The 12,811-nt window shown below is 43.7% G+C and overlaps 1 protein-coding gene across 2 annotated transcripts in view; it reads left to right on the plus strand.

The window, feature by feature from the left end:
- The window catches only part of DHCR7 (7-dehydrocholesterol reductase), a 66,405-nt gene that overhangs the window by 8,417 nt on the left and 45,177 nt on the right, over positions 1–12,811 (plus strand). Inside the window, exon 1 of one of the 2 annotated variants that reach the window (XM_089663401.1) lies at positions 5,215–5,318. The exons of the other annotated variant lie outside the window; for it this stretch is intronic. The gene's annotated coding sequence lies outside the window, so the exon portion shown is untranslated. Of the gene's footprint in view, positions 1–5,214; positions 5,319–12,811 lie in introns of those variants that run through there. 2 annotated transcript variants of the gene reach the window in all.

A 12,811-nucleotide genomic window follows, 5' to 3' on the forward strand; every position in this document is an offset into this window, starting at 1 on the left:
CTGAAATCAGTCGCTTCCTATAACCATCAATAAGCTTCTGACACCTCTCACCCGGAATTTTGGACCACTCTTCCTTTGCAAACAGCTCCAGGTCTCTCTTATTGGAAGGACACCTTTTCCCAACAGCAATTTTAAGATCTCTCCACAGGTGTTCAATGGGATTTAGATCTGGGCTCATTGCTGGCCACTTCAGAACTCTCCAGCGCTTCTTTGCCATCCATTTCTGAGTGCTTTTTGACGTATGTTTGGGGTCATTGTCCTGCTGGAAGACCCAGGATCTTGGACGCAAACCCAGCTTTCTGACACTGGGCCCTACAGTGCGACCCAAAATCCTTTGGTAATCCTCAGATTTCATGATGCCTTGCACACAGTCAAGGCACCCAGTGCCAGAGGCAGCAAAACAACCCCAAAACATCATTGAACCTCCACCATATTTTACCGTAGGTACTGTGTTTTGTTCTTTGTAGGCCTCATTCCGTTTTCGGTAAACAGTAGAATGATGTGCTTTACCGAAAAGCTCTATCTTGGTCTCATCTGTCCACAAGACGTTTTCCCAGAAGGCTTTTGGCTTACTCAAGTACATTTTGGCAAACTGTAGTCTTGCTTTTTTATGTCTCTGTGTCAGCAGTGGGGTCCTCCTGGGTCTCCTGCCATAGCGTTTCATTTCATTTAAATGTCGACGGATAGTTCGCGCTGACACTGATGCTCCCTGAGCCTGCAGGACAGCTTGAATGTCTTTGGAACATGTTTGGGGCTGCTTATCCACCATCCGGACTATTCTGCGTTGCAATCTTTCATCAATTTTCCTCATCCGTCCACGACCAGGGAGATTAGCTACAGTGCCATGGGTTGCAAACTTCTTGATAATGTTGCGCACTGTGGACAAAGGCAAATCTAGTTCTCTGGAGATGGACTTGTAACCTTGAGATTGTTGATATTTTGCCACAATTTTGGTTCTCAGGTCCTCAGACAGTTCTCGTCTCCTCTTTCTGTTGTCCATGCTTAGTGTGGCACAGACAGACACACAATGCAAAGGTTAAGTGAACGTCTCTCCTTTTTATCTGCTTTCAGGTGTGATTTCTATATTGCCCACACCTGTTACTTGCCCCAGGTGAGTTTACAGGAGCATCACATGCTTGTAACATTCTTATTTATCCGCAGTTGTGAAAGGGTGCCAATACTTTTGTCCAGCCCATTTTTGGAGGTTTGTGTGACATTATGTCGAATTTGCTTTCTTTCCTCCCTTTTTTTGTTTTGTCCCAATACACACAAAGGGAATAAACATGTGTATAGCAAAACATGTGTTAATGCAATACGTTTCGTGAGAAATACATGATTTCCTGGAGAAATATCAAGGGTGCCAACAATTTCGGCCATGACTGTACATGTGCATCAAAAGGTAATCTTTAGAGCTGTGGTGGCGATCCAAGTATCTTGACGTGTTTTGCAAGAATGCTTCTTCGGGAGGGTACAGTCATGGACAAACCTCAGAGCGAGTTATTGGCGCTTTATAAATACTGTATAATAATAATAATAATAATAAAGAAGAGGAAGAGATTCAAACCCTGAACCCCCCTGGGGCACAAGGCTCCTGACAGGGGCAAGGCACTTTATGGTTTGCGTAGGCTGAAGCCAGGTGGACCCTGCTCCTTAGGGACCTGCTGAAGCTGCCACTGGACACTGGAAGAGAGACACCTCTCTACTAGAAAGACATTAAAACTTAGGGAGAGTCCTTCCTGGTGCACCAGACTAGAATCAACTGGGAGGAGATGAACCCTCCCACTGATCCCACCATATTACAGTGGGAATTATTAACTGGTGTCCCCATTTAACATGAGGTACCAGTAGGGTTGCCTCCTCATCCCTTTAAACCCAAACGCATAATAATTACACAGGTACTGTGGATGATTAAGGTGGTAATTAAACTCAGTTTCTTATCTGCATAAATTAGCCTCAGAACCTGTGTAATTAATGTGTTCGGGTTTAAAGGGATGAGATAGCAACCCTAGGTACCAGTGTTCTGTTCCCATCACCAGGAACCCCAAGGGGCACACCACCAGTAGCTCCTTGCACCTCCCAGGCTCTGTCAAGGCAACTGCAGCCCCATTCCTATCAGGAAGACAATGGCACTTAGGGAAAGTCCTACCTACATCAAACAAGTCTGGTGCACCAGACCAGACTCAACTGGGAGAAAAGACCCTCCCACCATGCCCACCTTACTACAGCAGGAATTGCTAACTGGCACTCCTACTCAACAAGAGGTACCAGTGTTCTCTTCCCACTACCAGGAACCCCCAAGGGGCACATCACCAGGACCATGTTTGTGTTCTGTTCCTACCACCAGGAACCCCCAAGGGGGTACATCACCGGAAGTTGCTTTCACCTCCCAGCCTCTGACCAGACAACTGCAGCCCCTTCCCTACCAGAAAGAGACTGGCACTTAGGGAGAGTCCTGCCTTAAACCGGGAGGCAACGAACCCCCTCGCTGTACCCAGTGCCAGACCAGCACCAGACCAGACTCAACCAGGAGGAAAAGAACTCTTCCACTGTAGCCACCTCATTACACTGGGAATTAATAACTGACTCCCCCAATCAAAAAGAGGTACCAGTGTTCTGTCCCCACCATCAGGAACACCCTGGGGACACATCACCAGGACCATGCTCGTGTTCTGTTCCCACCACTAGGAACCCCCAGGGGGAACATTATCCACCTCCTAGCCCTTGACCAGACAACGGCAGACTCATCCCTACCAGAAAGACATTCACTGTTAGGGAGAGTTCTTCCTTCATTGGAAAATCCTAATGCACCAGACCAGACTCAACCTGGAGGAAAAGAACCCTCCCACCATACCGACCTCATTACACTGGGAAGTACTAGCTGGCTCCCCCAATCAACAAGAGGTACCAGTGTTCTGTTCCCACCATCAGGAAACATATCACCAGGACCATGTTCAAGTTATGTCTCCCCCACGGGAACATCATCAGGAGCTCATTCCTCTTCCCAGCCCCTGACCAGACAACTGTAGCCCCATTCCTATCAGAAAGACATTCACCCTATCAGAAAGACATTCACACATTGGACAATCCTAGTGCAGCAGACCAGACTCAACTGGGAGCCAGTGGAGGGATTGGCAGAGAGGGATGGCAGATACAGAATGGTTAGTAAGGTGGATGAGTCTGGCAGCAGCATTCATGATAGACTGGAGTGGGGATAGCCTGCGATGAGGTCGGCCAATGAGGAGGGAGTTACAATAGTCAAGGCGTGATATGACAAGGGAGTGAATAAGTTGCCTAGTGGTTTACGGGGTTAGGAACGGTCGAATCTTGGAGATGTTGTGGAGGTGAAGTCTACATGATTTTGTCAGCGATTGGATCTGGGGCTGGAATGACAGATGGGAGTCTAGGGTTACACCTAGTACCATACTCACCTCATTACACTGCGAAGTACTAACTGGCTCCCCCAATCAACAAGAGGTACCAGTGTTCTGTTCACACCATCAGGAACCCCCCCAGCAAACATATCACCAGGACCATGATCATGTTATGTTTCCCCCACAAGGAACCCCCAAGTGGAACATCATCAGGATCTTGTTCCACTTCCCAGCCCCAGGGGAACCATTATCCACCTCTTAACCCCTAACATCTTCCACCTCCTAGCCCCTGACCAGACAACTGTAGCCCCATCCCTATCAGAAAGACATTAATACTTAGGGAGAGTCCTGCCTACATTGGACATGCCTGGTGCACCAGACCAAATTCAACCGGGAGGAAAAGAACCCTCCCACAATACCCACCTCATTACACTGGGAAGTACTAACTGGCTCCCCCCAATCAACAAGAGTTACCATTGTTCTGTTCCCACCATCAGGAAACCCCAGGAAACATATCACCAGGACCATGATCATGTTATGCTCCCCAACCCCACCAGGAACCCCCAGGGGAGACATTATCAGGCACTTGCTCCACTTCCTAGCCCCTGGACAGACAACTGTAGCCCCATCCCTATCAGAAAGACATTAACACTTAGGGTGAGTCCTGCCTACATCGGACATGCCTGGTGCACCAGACCAAATTCAACCGGGAGGAAAAGAACCCTCGCATCGTACCCACCTCATTACATCGGGAATTACTAACTGGTAATAAACAAGAGGTACCAGCAGGGGTGGACTGACCATTTGGAAACTTGGGCACTGCCCGAGGGCCTGGGGTCAGTAGGGGGCCCCATGAGATGCCCCTGGTACCTTTTTCATAGGCTTTTTTGAGTGTGGGCAAGGACACATGGGCCCCATGATCCCCTATTGCCCGGGGGCCCCATGAGTTGTCAGTCCGCCCCTTGGTACCAGTGTTCTGTTCCCACCATCAGGAACCCCCAGGAAACATATCACCAGGAACATGATCATGTTATGTTCCCCCCACCAGGAACCCCAAGGGGAACATCATCAGGAGCTCATTCCACTTCCCAGCCCCAGGGGAACCATTATCCACCTCTTAACCCCGAACATCTTCCACCTTCTAGCCCCTGACCAGACAACTGTAGCCCCATCCCTATCAGAAAGACATTAGCACTTAGGGTGAGTCCTGCCTACATCGGACATGCCTGGTGCACCAGACCAAATTCAACCGGGAGGAAAAGAACCTTCGCATCATACCCACCTCATTACACCAGGAATTACAAACTGGTGCCCCCACTCAACAACAACCAGTCTTCTGTTCCCAAAAACTGATAAAAACAGACACTACATTTGATCCTAGCCAAGAGGCCAAGAGTTCAGCTTTCAAAGCTCCTACCAACGAGCTATAACACGCTCCAACACATGTACGAGATCCTCAGAAAACCAGATCCATCAACAAGGTCGTAACTCTGTACTGTGATTATTGGCTGTTGAATATTTTGCATTTCGCCATGCACACCTTGGGTAAAAAGTTTAAATTTTCTTTTGTCCTATTTTTTATTCTACACATTTCGCTCTTCAGAGAGAATGCAGAATAAAGCATCGCGTTGCAATAATCGCCTTCCATGCATCTTCATTCTCAAACACCCGTTCGATGAGTGTGGACAGATTGTTATGGTAACATTCGGGTTGTCAGATGGTGGTTTGAGGCGGCTGCACCAATCCAGCTGTTGGGAGGAAGATGATGTGTTCGTGCTGAACGTGTGTGATTGGTGAACTGCCTGTGTGTATCACCATAATGGGAGGGGGAAGGGAGAGGAGGAGGAGTGGTGGACACGCTCATAGAGAGTTGCCTTGCAGACATCCTCCTGCCTGCACAAAGGAGCTGCATGGAGCTAGGCCAAGCCACAGAGGAGCACAAAGCAGGTAAGTCTGCTTCATTCTGCATGTCTGATTCCTCATAGAGATCTGTGTGCAGGGACATCAATCAATGCTTTGTAGAATAATGGACATTTAGCGAAAAATAAGAGCAGGACGCGGAACAATAACGCAGAATGATCTTTGTTCTCGGGGAGGTGAATGCTGATAACAGTTAACTATTCTTCATATCCAGTCCTACAGGACAAGGAGGGCTGGAATGTCAAAAACTTAAAAAGAAAACAAAAAAAAATATTTTTTTTAAATTTGCACTTGGTCACACAGCAGGTCACCACTCAGAGGAAGCAATTTGTTTATGTTATGTAAGATATGTGATACAATGTAACACTAAGATTATTATTATTATTATACAGTATTTATAAAGCGCCAATGCTTCGCTCAGCGCTGTACATTACAAAGGGGGACAGAACATGTGACGAGATCAGATATATGTTACTTAGAAATGCTAAAACGAGATATATGTTACTTAGAAATGCTAAAACGAGATATATGTTACTTAGAAATGCTAAAACGAGATATATGTTACTTAGAAATGCTAAAACAAGATATATGTTACTTAGAAATGCTAAAATTAGATATATGTTATAATGTAACACAAAAAAAAAAAGATATACGCATTACATAGGAATACTAAAACAAGATAAAAGAATTACAATGTAACACTAAAATCTGATATAGGCTACATTGTGACACTAAGATAAGATATATGTTACAATCGGGTGGACTGACAACTCATGGGGCCCCCGGGCAATAGGGGATCATGGGGCCCCTGTGTCCTTGCCCAAACTCAAAAAAGCCTATGAAAAAGGTACCAGGGGCATCTCATCGGGTCCCCTACTGACAGTTTCCAAATGGTCAGTCCGCCCCTAGTTACAATGTAACACTAAGATCAGATATATATTACTTAGAAATGCTAAATTCAGACATATGTTATAATGTAACACAAACAAAAAGGAATACTAAAACAAGATAAAAGAATTACAATGTAACACTAAAATCTGATATAGGCTACATTGTGACACTAAGATAAGATATATGTTACAATGTAACACTAAGATCAGATATATGTTACTTAGAAATGCTAAAATTAGATATATGTTATAATGTAACACAAAAAAAAAGATATACGTATTACATAGGAATACTAAAACAAGATAAAAGAATTACAATGTAATGCAGGCCATAGATGGGTCGTTTATCGTCCGTACGAAAAATCAGCCGATATTCAAGCCGTTAGTGGGGCCAGCCCGTCGGACGTTTTTCGCGGATATTCTCATTTATTTTTATCAGTCATGCTGGAAAATCCACGAAAAACGGCCATTGGTGGTAGCATCGGCAATGGCACCGACCGATAAACATCCCGTCTATGACCTGCCTAACACTAAAATCTGATATAGGCTACATTGTGACACTAAGATAAGATATATGTTACAATGTAACACTAAGATCAGATATATGTTACTTAGAAATGCTAAAATTAGCTATATGTTATAATGTAACACTAAAAAAAGATATACGTATTACACAGGAACACTAAAACAAGGTAAAAGACTTACAATGTAACACTAACATCTAATATAGGCTACATTGTGACACTAAGATAAGATATATGTTACAATGTAACACTAAGATCAGATATACTGTATGTTACAATGTAAAGCTAAAATCAAATATACAGTATTTTACAATAGAATACTAAAATAAAATATAGGTAATTATTATTATTATTATAGAGGATTTATATATTATTATTATTATAGAGGATTTATGGCGCCAACAGTTTGCTCAGCACTTTACAATATAACGGGAGACAATACAGCAACAATACAGTTCAATACAAGAGGGATAGGAGGGCCCTGATCCTGGGAGCTTACAATCTAAGATAAGTCTAGGGTCACACCTAAGTGTTTTGTGGCGTGGTTTGCATTTCGCTGAACTGCACTACAGTCCATTTATTATTATTATGATACAGGATTTATGGCATCAACAGTTTATACAGCGCTTTACAAAATGAAGGCAGACATTACAGTTACAATACAATTTGGTACAAGTGGAAACAGAGGGCCCGGCTCATCAGAGCTTACAATCTAGGAGGAGGGGTTGAGTGATACAAAAGGTAATAGCTGTGGGGGGATGGGCTGATGGAGGAAATAAATGGTGGATTACTAGGTAGAAGCAAGATAGACTTCTTTAAAGATAAAGGTTTTCAGGGATCATCTAAAGGTGGATAGATTAGGAGACAGCCAGACAGATTGGGGTAGGGAGTTCCATAGGATGCGAGAAGCACGGGAGAAGTCCTGCAGGCGAGCATGGGAGGAGGTGACAGGGGAACTAGAAAGCAGAAGGTCTTGGGAGGATCGAAGAGAGCGGTTTGGTATATATTTTGAGACCAGGTTGGTGATGTAGCCGGGGCAGAGTTGTGGATGGCTTTGTAAGCTTCCTATGGGACATGTTCAAATATCCGCATTTTAACTCGGTGTTGTTCCCAGTTGCTTCCACTTTGTTATAATCCCACTAACAGTTGAGCGTGGAATATTTAGTAGCCAGGAAATGTCACGGATGGACTTATTGCCCAGGTGGCCACCTACCACAGGACCACGCTTGGTGTCACTGAGCTCCTGAGAGCGATCCATTCTTTCACCAATGTTTGTAGAAGTAGACTGCATGCCTAGGGGCTTGATTGTATACACCTGTGTCCATGGAGGGGATTGGAACACCCGAATCACATGATATGGAGGGGATTGGAACACCTGAATCCAATGATTTTGGAGTGGGGGGGCATTAATGGCATGAAATTTGAACAAAAATTCTTTTGGAATTCAACCCATGTATGGCCGGCTTTACTAAAACTGGAGAGTGCAAAATCTGGTCCACCTCTGCAGAGAAGCCAATCAGCTTCCAGGTTTTATTGTCAAAGCTTAGTTGAACAAGCTGAAGCTAGAAGCTGATTGGCCGCCATGGACAGCTGCTCCAGTTTTAGTAAATCTCCTCCTCGGTGTCATTCTTAGAGGAATCACTTGGAAACTGATACGGGGTCATTGCCGGATGCTTTATCTAAACGTTTTCTTGGGTGTAGATAGAACAGCTAAGTCCCACCATAACCCTTGTAATCCAATAGAAGAATCTTGTGGTCCATAGTCCACACTAGTGTTGGGCTGTATGTTCGACTCGAACGTTAGTTCAACGTCGGCTGTTCATGTGTTCGATGAACACACAAACTGCAAGGGCGTACGGCGAGCTGTTCGCTCACTGCGCCCCATAATACACTGCGCCCTGATGGTGCATTGTGATTGGCCAAAGCAATGCACCTGACCATAACCATGAATGTACATCCATGTCTAGAATATATACAATATATACATAGTTTACTACCAAAATTTTCAGACTATAGAAACGTATTTACATAAAGCAGCACAAAGGGCCTAAGAGGCACAACCCATCACCTATGTACGCAGCCATTTTTCAAAAGTTGAGCATCAAGGGAGAAAAAAAAAACTAGCGTGATGAGAGACACCAATGATGGGCACAATTCCTCCCAATTACACCAATGATGGGGTACAATTCCTCCCAATGACACCAACAATGGGTCACAATTCCTCCCAATTACACCAACGATGGGACACAATTCCTCCCAATTAAACCAACGATGGGTCACAATTCCTCCCATTTACACCAACGATGGGGCACAATTCCTCCCATTTACACCAACGACGGGGCACAATTCCTCCTAATTACACCAACGATGGGACACAATTCCTCCCAATTACACCAATGATGGGACACAATTCCTCCCAATTACACCAACGATGGGACACAATTCCTCCCAATTACACCAATGATGGGACACTATTCCTCCCACTTACACCAACAATGGGTCACAATTCCTCCCAATTACACCAATGATGGGTTACAGTTCCTCCCAATTACACCAATGATGGGACACAATTCCTCCCAATTACACCAAGGATGGGTCACAATTCCTCCATATTACACCAACAATGGGGCACAATTCCTCCCAATTACACCAATGATGGGGCACAATTCCTCCCAATTACACCAATGATGGGTTACAATTCCTCCCAATTACACCAAGGATGGGTCACAATTCCTCCATATTACACCAACAATGGGGCACAATTCCTCCCAATTACACCAATGATGGGGCACAATTCCTCCCAATTACACCAATGATGGGGCACAATTCCTCCCAATTACACCAACATTGGGTCACAATTCCTCCCAATTACACCAATGATGGGACACAATTCCTCCCAATTACACAAACGATGGGGCACAATTCCTCCCAATTACACCAACGATGGGACACAATTCCTCCCAATTACACCAACGATGGGACACAATTCCTCCCAATTACACCAATGATGGGACACAATTCCTCCCAATTACACCAAGGATGGGTCACAATTCCTCCCAATCATACCAACAATGGGTCACAATTCCTCCCAATTACACCAATGATGGGACACAATTCCTCCATATTACACCAACGATGGGGCACAATTCCTCCCAATTACACCAAAGATGGGGCATTGTCTATTCTCACTGATGTCAGGACCTTTTCTACTCCCAATAGTCAAAGTCTGGCCCCCTAAAGTCTCAAGGACAGTAAACTTGCCCTTTGTTTAGAAAATTTGGAGACCCCTGGTCTATTCCACAACATGGGGGAGGGGGATGTTCTGTTCTGTCCGCCCAGGGGTGGACTGACAACTCATGGGGCCCCCGGGCAATAGGGTATAATGGGGCCCCTGTGTCCTTGCCCAAACTCAAAAAAGCCTATGAAAAAGGTACCAGGGGCATCTCATGGGGCCCCCTACTGACCCCGGGCCCTCGGGCGGTGCCCGAGTTTTCAAATGGTCAGTCCGCCCCTGGTCCTGCCCTAGGGTGACAACACTGCTCCTCCATAGATACGATAGGGTAAGTGAAGGTTGTCACCCTAGGACAGAAAGAGTGTTAGTGGCAGGATCACCGTATCTAAGGATAGGTTATCTGCAATATGTAAGATTTTTGCTCTCAGGTTCAGATACACTTTAAATTGGAGTCGCATTCCACTACTAATGATATCACAGTATGAAGCTCTTCCTGGGGGGGAGGGGAAACAACAGACCCCCTGCAGGGTCACAGCTGGCCATTACACAGACCCCACCAAGAGACTGGAAATAGAAAAGTTCTAATTATCCTGGATAGGAGTCCCCTCTCCTGACACCATGATGTGACATTCTGATGGAGATCAGTCTGGTCTGGTCCCTGTCACTCAGAGGTGACACAGAGTGTAGCTATTCCACCTCCATCAAAGGACTCCTATCTCAGCTATTCTCTCCCTGTGGGGGGAGGTGACACACAGGGATGCCTGCAGCTATGATATTCACCCAGACGTCACTGTGCGCATGCTGGGGTGACAATGGGAGCTCATCAATCTTCTCTATACACAGGTCAACAATACAACAGAAAATAGAGAAAGAAAATCAATAATACAGACTCAGCTCTCAGTGCTGAAAAGAAAAAAATATAATAAAAATATTAATAATAATACACGACTACTATTACTACTACTACTAATAATATACTAAGGGCAGCACAGGGGCTAAATGGTTAGCACTTCCACCTAGCAGCACTCGGGTTGTTGGTTCAAATCCCAACCACGGCACCACCTGCCTGGAGTTTGCATGCTCTCCCTGTGTCTGTGTGGGTTTCCTCTGGGTACTCCGGTTTCCTCTCACACTCCAAAGACATGCTGATAGGTTAATTGGCTCCTGTCTAAATTGTCCCTAGTCTGTGTATGTATGAATGTGAGCTATGCAGGCCATAGATGGGGAGAAAACCGGCCATTTTTTTTTTTAGAAAAACGAAAAAAATCAGCCGATGTTACCACCATTGGTAAAAACAAATCGGCTGATTTTCGTCTTTGCAAATATAATAGCGGTGTCCCTGCAGAGAGCTCCGCTATTATATTTGACAGAAGAAATAGAATATGAATAAGAAAAAGAAGTAATAGAATATGAAGAAGTAGAAGAAGAAATAGAATATGAATGAGAAGAAGAAAAAAAAATTGAATATGAATAATAAGTAGAAAAGAAGAAATAGAATATGAATAAGAAGAAAAAGTTGCAACATTGTATCTATTTGTATCCATTTCGGATACAGATGATTGTTTTCGGATACAAATAGATACAATGTTGCTATACTTTTAAATGTCAATATAATTGTTAATATATTAAATGTTAATATAATATTGGACTGAAATTCTTTTTTTTTCTTCTACTTATTCATATTCTATTTCTACTTCTAATTCATATTCTATTTCTTCTTTTTCTCTTCTTATTCATATTCTAGTTCTTCTTTTTCTCTTCTTATTCATATTCTATTTCTTCTTTTCTTCCTTTCCTTCTTCTTGCTGGTCACTGCTCATGCACATTTTTTTTAAAATCAGTAAAAAGATCGTCCGATTTGTCCATCGTTGCCGCGAAAATCGGCCGAACGACAAAATTGGCCGATTTTTTTTCCAACAGGACCGACAAAAAAAAAAGTGTCAAAATCACAAAAATGGCCGACCGATTACCCCACTAACGATCCGAAAATCGCCCGATTTATTTTTCGGACGAAAAATAGGCCAGTTTTCTCCCTATCTATGGCCTGTATTAGGGACCTTAGATTGTACGCCCCTTGAGAGTTAGGGACCTTAGATTGTACGCCCCTTGAGGGTTAGGGACCTTAGATTGTACGCCCCTTGAGGGTTAGGGACCTTAGATTGTACGCCCCTTGAGGGTTAGGGACTGATGTGAATGTACAATATGTATGTAAAGCGCTGCGTACATTGACAGCGCTATATAAGTACCTGAAATAAATTCTAATACAATATTACTACAACTAATAGTAATAATAATACAATAAATACAATAATACCCCAATATGCTAATCACAATACAACTATCAATGTGGAAAAAATATATAAATATAAAAATCATCCCAATTATAGGTAAAATAATAAAACATTCACTAGTGTCCAAAAGTAAAAGTCATTCCCAACTCCAGTAAGGAAAATTATCCAGATCTTTGGTGACGAGCCTTCCTATTGACTCCCAAAGGAAATGTGAACCTCAAAAAAAAAGGAAAACTCATATAGTGCATTAACTTTATAAATAAACAATAAACACCAACAAGAAGTTTATGCACTGCGCAACTTCAAAAAACAAATCAAACGTGGTATCAAAGTGAAAAGTGAACACAGTGTAGCAACTGTGATTGTGCGTCACTCTGTGACGACATCATAAAAGTGTTACTCAGGCTTGGAAGGATTTCGTTGGAGCTTGGTGTATACCCCCCTGCGGTAATAAGGCGATTTTTGATTGTTGTTTCGGTAAGGGTATTTATGCCTTGCACTTTAGAAGTCTACACTTAAATGGTCACTTGGATAATATTACTCACAGAGTGACGCACAATCACGGTTGCTACACTGTGTTCAC

The sequence above is a fragment of the Staurois parvus genome, unplaced genomic scaffold (assembly GCF_062004578.1).
Source record: "Staurois parvus isolate SC_StPar_1 unplaced genomic scaffold, SC_StPar_1.0 ptg001679l, whole genome shotgun sequence".
Classification (NCBI taxonomy): Eukaryota; Metazoa; Chordata; class Amphibia; order Anura; family Ranidae; genus Staurois; species Staurois parvus.